Source organism: Conger conger, chromosome 1 (assembly GCF_963514075.1).
Source record: "Conger conger chromosome 1, fConCon1.1, whole genome shotgun sequence".
NCBI classification, from domain to species: Eukaryota; Metazoa; Chordata; class Actinopteri; order Anguilliformes; family Congridae; genus Conger; species Conger conger.
In genome coordinates, this window is record NC_083760.1 from 84,857,972 (window position 1) to 84,866,056 (window position 8,085).

Consider the following 8,085-nt stretch of genomic DNA (forward strand, 5'->3'; position numbering starts at 1 on the left):
GGCCCAATTGCTCTGTAACAGTTATGCTGTTAGTAAAATGTCAGTAACATTCAAACTACCCCATACAGTAAATGATTGAGGTCTGCAAACCGAGCAAAAATAACATTCTCTCTCTACTCTGATTTTCATGTCTCCAGGTTGTCTAGAAGACTGAAGGTGAGTCTCTCCATCCTTTCCTCCTCTTCCTCTTCTGAAACACACTGACTGCAGCTCAGCCTGATTTCTCCTGTATGTTACATTTGCACCATCTGTGTGACTTTTCCTTTAAAGGGAGGGAGGGACGGTGACACATACGGCAGTCTGCAGCTCGCCAACATCAGCCCTGAATATGACGTGCTGCAGGTGAATAAGTGGGACACTGAGAAATATGCAGCAGGGGGCGCCACTACGCTGAGTAATCATATTTCTGGAAATTAAATGTGTGCAGAATGCCTCATTATTACATTACTTTACATTATTGGCATTTGGCAGACGCTCTTATCCAGAGCGACATACAGTTGATTAGAGTAAGCAGGAGACAATCCTCCTCTGGAGCAATGCAGGGTTAAGGGCCTTGCTCAAGGGCCCAACGGCTGTGCAGATCTTATTGTAGCTACACCAGGATTAGAACCACCGACCTTGCGTGTCCCAGTCATTTACAGGCCGTCCCTGTATCAGAGATGGGTGCAGTACAGACAGGATTAGATCTGAATTTGTCTTCAATCACTCAGATGAAGGGTTGAAATGCACTGTAGAATCATATTGACTGGATTCAATCAACATTTGTCCTTAACTTAAATGCAGAAGCTATTTGTCCTTTTAAAAATGACATTATGTGAAATCATAAATCACCACAGTCACTTTGCTGCACTTATAATTCAAAGAATGCAGACATAATTGGACATATTTTTAATTTTTCACTTTAAGCACTGAGCAGTGTTCATTTAGCAATGAAAGAGTTTTTTTTTCCCCACATTTTACTCTCAATATGAACAGAAGCACTGCCCTAAGACTGTGTGTGTGTGTGTGTGTGTGTGCATGTCTGTGTGTGTGTGTGTATGTGTGTGTGCATGTCCGTTTGTGTGTGTGTGTATGTGTGTGCATGTCTGTGTGTGCGTCTGTATGCTCCATATCGTAGGTTAAAAACAAACACCAGAAAGACACTGTGACTGCACAAGAAGAGGCTGATGACTACCAGAACACTGGAGATGGAAACTGAGGCAGACGCAGTGGCTCATTAAAACTATAAGCTTGTTGTGTTTCCTTGAAAGCTGGTGTCTTTAAAAGCATGATCAAAAAGCAAACATGATCAAACGTAAACCTGAACTCTAAATGGTACAGTTAAACATTCTTCCTGCAAATTGTATTTTCATTTTTTTATTGTTTAAAAATAGTAAAAAGGAAAAGGGGCCTAAAAATGTGGCATTTGGCATGCAGAAGAATATTTCTGAGCTAGTGGTGTTCTGCCAGGAAGAATGGGGAAAATTCTAAAACCAAGAATTGAAAAAAAGAGTTACAGAGTACTCATTGACAGGGCTCCCAGACTTTTGCATTGCGACTTTTTTTGAAACTAAAGAATTAAAATAAAAGTGATGTTGCTTTAAATTTGAAGAAATGTGTCATGTTTAATGATTTAGAGATCAGGCTTGCTTAGACATTAATTTTAAAAGGCATTTTGAGCAGGGGTGCCAAAATCTTTGCACCCCACTGTAAATTTGGCAGTTACCTGTTTTTCTGCAACCGTGTGAATTTTCAGAGAGGAAACCAAGAGTTGTCCTTGGAATGGAATCTTGACTAAAGAATAAAATAAATAAATAAATGAATAAATTCAAATGGAAATGTGCTGTTAGATGCCATTTTTGTAAAATTTTTATCTGTCTTTATTTAATCTGCAGACTGACTGCATTACGGACGTATGTGAAACTTTTTTACTCCTGCATGAAAGGGCAGTTTTTTATCTTTCACTTCCTGTTTTAGACTATATAAGAAAAGGGCACAGCATTGAGGTCAGAGCATTGAAGTTAAAATTAGATTCTTTTTTCACTGTTTCATTTTTTCTCCATCCTGATACCCATAACTTTGGCTTAAAATACTGTAGGTTTTACAGTAAACCTACAGAAAACCTACAGCAGGATATGATTTCAGTATTTAGGTATTTTCTGTGATGCCATGATAAAGAAAAGACTGGATGGGCATTAATATTGGATTTGTTTAAATTAAGGTAAAAACTATTGTATATACAGTACGACAACAATTCTCTTTTATGATTGCTCTGTTAATCTGTCGACATTACCCGTGAAATAAATAAATAAAAGTTTGCTGGTTCATCATTGATTACTTTTGAAACACAAATGATACTTCTGATACACAAGCTGGTTGTGTTACGCCGGGGGGAACAGAGGTACCAAAAGCAGACAGGGGTGAAGGAAAAGAAATGGCAGACTTAATTGCAACAGCAGGGGCAGACAGAGCGGAGTCAAAAAACAGGCCAGGGTCAAAAATCAGGGGGTCAGTCCAAAAAGGCAGAGGTACAAATATCCAACAAGCAAAGAAGAGTCCAGGGAAGCAGACAGGGGTCAAAACCGGAAATTCTGAAAAACAAGGGCAAGGACTCCGGAACAAGGGCAAAGACTGGGGAACAAGGAGGCTAGAACCGGGGAAAGGAATACAGGGCTTGGGACTCAAAAGACAGGACAAGACGAATTAGCAATGTGCAAATGAAAAGGACAGGTATAAATACATAGGGGAATGAGACAAACTAGGCGAGGCATGGGAGTGAGGGCGGTCTAACAAATAAACATCAGGTGAGACACATGAAAGGGTAATAGGACAATAACGAGGGGGAAACAAAAACGCGGACTGGATTCACAAAGACACACTTGAAATACAAACGGCTCCGGACTAGGGAGTAGACAATTTGCAGAGAATCAGGAGATGCAGAGATACAGAGAGACAGGTGCGAATACTTCGTTGAAACTAAGCAAGTAATCAGTGATAGAATAGGGAGGCGGAGTTACAGAACAGAATTGAAACTGGAGATGCATTAGTAAGTTTGTTAGTTTGACAAACATATTAGTGTGTTAGTATAATTAGTACTGTACACATTCTATGTTAGTTGGGATTAGTATATTAGTGCCATGTACAAACATGAAATGGAGAGAAAGCAGGAAGGAAGGAATGCAAGATTGGAAGGAAGATTGAACCCCGGAACTACCGTAAACAGCCGAATAGTTGGGCACGCAGACAAGGGAGTGGCTGGACTAGTAAACATTCAGACTCTGACATGACAGGGGAAGACGAGTGCAAAGACTAATGAATATAAACAAAACACCAGACATGAATATGAAAAATAATAAATTACAAGACTAAAGAAAAAAAACAATGATTAACTAACACACAGAACACAGGAACATAACAGATTGGTGCCTTGCATGCTGTGTGAGTGTGTATGAATGGGTGAATGAGAAGCGTAAACTGAACAGCGCTTTGGATAAAGGTGCTATATAAATGCCAACCATTTACCATAGAACAACATTCTCTAATATTAGTTTCATGCATTTCATAATGATTTAAATAGTTTATAATATTGTAATATTTTTACACAAATTGTAACTACATCCTCTTTATAGTGTAGTGATTCATACAGTATGACAATAATGATCAGCACATTTGGTACAATGTATGCGTGTGCGTGCATTAATGCATGCATATGTGTGTGTGTGTGTGTGTGTGTATGTGGGTGTGTGTGTGTGCTTGCTGTGTGATGTACATTATGGTGGGAAGAAGTACAGTAAAAACACGCAGAGAAGCACAGTCTCAAAAGGACAGTAAAAATAATAACATTTGAATCACAGAACATACATGAGAAAAGGTCTTTCCATAAGGATCTAATTCTAATATATATTTCTCGAGTAAACGTAAGTAAGAAAGTAAGTCAGTCTTTATTTATATAGCACCTTTTAAAACTTGGGTTACAAAGTGCTTCAAAATAAAACACCACATCCATACATAACAATGCAACGTCATAAAATTCCTCATCCCTCTCCTAAAATTTGGGTTTCAGTTGTTCTGCATTTCATGGGTGGAACATTTTGCAAAAAACTGAAACTTGAATTTGATTTGAATAATCTAAAGAATGATTCAGTGATAAAAGTATGCTTCAGCTTTTAACCTCTTCTATGCTCTGTAATTTCTGTTACATGACTGTCACATTCCCTTTCTGATGCTTGGAACTTGACTGTGAACCATCTTGTTGGGTAACATCATGCCAGATCCTGGTTAAATACAATGTAAACAGATGTATTCCTGCAGTAGCTCATTTTCACAGTCTGCTGACTGGGCATTAATGCTGATTGGCTTATTCTGATTGAATTCTCTGTTACTGTGTCATGAAGCCAAAGTAGTTTAATGATCAGAGCAACAATTGTAGCACAAATTTTGTACTTTTGTTAATACTATTGTATCATGACATAGAAGAAGTTGAAGTTCACTAGCTTTATCAGAAATGGGTGGAAATATCACATTAATCACACATGTGCTATGTATATTAGCCAATACTATACACAGCAACACATGTTCCTCAAAACGCCACATAAATATGAGCACTTCCTCTTTTGCGTGAGTTTGTGCTTGTGATTTTGAGTGGAGAGAGACTGGATATTCTTCTGTGCTACAGTAAGGCAATTTCTTCCTGTGTAACGCTTGGCTCAGTCAAATGACTGATTATGTTTTCAGGCTACCACTGGCATAGCATTTAATTAAAAAGTACTGTTCTGAAGCACATGCATCCTCTCAATAATGCAAGTGTATTTCTCAGGATACGATATGGCTGTGATTTCGTTTTTTACCGAATTATATTATAATAATGAAATTAGTATTTGCGCATTGACTCTGTATGTCACATATCCGTGACGCTACTCTGTAAAGGGGGGTGACAGCACAGTACTCAATTTTACAGAACACTTAATTAAGAAAGTGCATCAGATTCGATTTTTCGTTTTCGTTTCGAAATTTTCGTTTATGAATCCATTATGCTCCACAATGAGAAAATATGAAAAAAATGAAAAAATAAAAAAAGGTATATATAAAATCTACCCGACTCCAGTCGAAGCCCCGATCGACAGCGAACTTGATCAAAACATTCTTTCAAGACGGCGCTACCTGTTCCATTAAGAAAGCTACCACAAGAAATTATAGATTGTTGCTGGAGATCAGATACCGTTTCTTCAAGCTGACAACAAGCCTTACATTTTGATGTTTAACTTCGTATTTGGGCGTCAAGTGCTGTCTACCCTCATTCAGTATCGTCAGCACCCAACTGGTAAAGAGTATCGCTAGCTAGCACTGTGACGAAGATGTTGAAGATTGGTGAGATTGATTATTGTGACAAATCATTTTTTTTTAATTGAAAATGCAGTTGTGTTCCAGTTTGTTCTGCTTTGCTTGTTGCATGCATCTGGACACACCTTTGCCGGTCACTCTCAATGCTCCAAATAAAACAATTTGCTCCACATCAATTTAGTAAAAATAATTGTTTATTTCAACAAACATAGGCTAACGTTACCGCCTTGAAGCGACCGCTTCCACCAGAAGTTAGCATCCGTTCAATGGTCGTGTTTTTCCTGAGGAATGTGGTTTATGATTATGATTATGGCAGATTCTTGATCATGGCAGCTTTTTTATTATGGAAGCTTCCCCGCCACACTGTCATGGGAGAGCACCATTACCTCTTCACTGTATGCTGAAATGGATCACGTACGTGACTCGTACCAAGTGTTTATGAAAACCTAGGGAATTACGCTTTACACAAGGAAACGCTGATCTGGAAGTAATTTCTTATTTATTTGTCAACAACATTGCACTGTTCGGATCATTGTGATCTAACTTCGTGTTCTAAACATGGTGAGTCTACGTTACTGGTAAGAACAGAAAGTCTGCATAAATGGGGTGACCGCATGCTCATTGCGAGCCGCGACGTTGGCGGTTCGAATCCGACTGTCTGATTTTTGTCGCAAGTCTTCCCCTCTCTCTCGCTCCCAATTCTTCCTGTTTCTCTATACTATATACTGTCCAATAACGCAGAAAAAGGCCTAAAAAATATCTTAAAAAGAAAGCCTGCACAAATAATGAACATGTGCAAAATAATCTAAAGCACAACTGACCTGGTTTAAAAGTTAATATAAAACTGATTATGGAGCATTACATCAAGTGTATGATTGTCGCTGCACCTTGAGCTACAGCATGCATCTTTTCGGACATTTAAAACTGCGCACGATTCACAACATGACAACAACACATGACGGCAAGAGGCTCTCTGTTACACGCGATCACAAGTTTCAGATGGAGTTCATTTTGTAAGAACATCTTGGCTGTGATGCCAATAAGCAACACAATCACGTTTGTCGTCTAGTTTAATTTGCACTATATGCATTGCTAGTTTACACAGTTGTGTACTGTGGTGCCTCGGGGTGGATCCTGAGGTGCAGAGGGTGGGCACAGCTAGAAACCAACACAGGAGATAGCAGATGTCAGAAAAAAATACTTCTTTTTATTTTTTCTGTGTTTTTTTTTTTCCGGGGTATCGGTGATAGCGCCCCCCCTCAGGGCAAGGGTAGGGGGAAACTGGAGAAATAAAAGGGGCCGTTTAGGCAAAAAATAAACGAAGGTTCTTCCCAGACCGGGGTATTTTCCAGGGCTTCCTCCCTCCTCCCCCCTTCGGCCGCGGCAGGGCTGGCGGGAAACACAAAGGGGGTGAATAGGAAGGGATTTTCTCTGGCTCACGTGACTGGCGTCCGTTTCCAGATATTCGGTGTTGCCGTCCGTGAAGGTGGGGTCTTCCTCAGTTTCAGTATGGCAAGGCGTTGCCGGTCCTTCCTCTCTCTGCCTTCCATGCTCTCACATGCTCAGGAATGGCACCAACTGAGACTGGCTATAGCCTCGACCGCGCCTTAAATCCCATTCCCTGCTCATTAGGAAAAGAGGCTGCAGCTGAGTCAGTGATTTTCCACTCTGCTCACTCACGTGCGCTGTCCGGGGTCCTGGACCGCAGGTAGAGGGATCTCTCTCCAAGGTGCTGATCTCCCCATCACCTCTCTCGGCAGATATACTCCTTCACACACCTCTCCCAATGCGTGACGTCTACGCGGTTCACCTGCACGGGCCCCTCCAGGGTTCTCCACCCACGTGGCACAACATGCAGGAGCAGGGGTGCCACAGTAGATACTACTGACAATCTCACTTACCTACACTCAGTGAGCAATTTATTAGGTAGACCTACACACCTTCTTGTTAATGCAAATATTTAATCAGACAATCATGTGGTAGCAACCAAATGCATCTAGAGGGTCAGGTGTTTTTCAGACCAAATGTCAGAATAGGGAAGAAATGTGATCTAAGTAACTTTGACCATGGAATGATTGTTGGCGCCAGACAGGGTGGTTGCAGTATCTCAGAAACACCTGTGATTTTCACACACAACAGTCTCTAGAGTTTGCAGAAAATGGTGCAAAAAACCAAAAACATCCAGCAAACAGCAGTTTTGCAGGCAAAAAAACATTGTTAATGAAAGAGGTCAGAGGAGAAGGGCCAGACTGGTCAAAGCTGACAATAACAAGGTGACAATGCAAGTAAACATGTGTAACAACAGTGGTATGCAGAAGTCCTTTGCTCCCAGATTTAAATGTTCACTAAAACACTACTGCCATATGAACATGAGTTGCAAGGAATTTGAGCTTGCTCACATTTTAGTCAATAATTAATTCATAAAAAAAGCATTTCTTAAAAATGGTCAACTTGTCAATATGTGCATGTACAGCATAATCTCTGAATCTGATGCTATGGACTATCTGAATGATGAAACACCATTCTTAACACTGACTTATTGACTCATCTTTTACAGCACAGCAGTTAGGCCACTTGGGTAGATGAGTCTGTTCTCTCATCAGCACATGAATATATAACTGTGTATCATCAATCTCATTGTGACTTCACTGGGCATTGAACCACCAAACCACCGTCCCAGTCGTGTACATTAACCACTATGCTACAGGGCCCCCTGCATAATCATAGCTTTCAAAAATAAAAATACAACGACTGAGAGTAACTCAG

General features: G+C 40.2%; 1 long non-coding RNA gene across 1 annotated transcript; it reads left to right on the plus strand.

Annotated features, from left to right (window-relative positions):
* Positions 1-135: 135 nt before the first annotated feature.
* LOC133128684 (uncharacterized) lies at positions 136-2,313 on the plus strand. The gene is made up of 3 exons (XR_009708775.1): positions 136-156; positions 271-342; positions 1,118-2,313. It is a non-coding gene; the product is annotated as an uncharacterized LOC133128684 (long non-coding RNA).
* Positions 2,314-8,085: the final 5,772 nt, after the last annotated feature.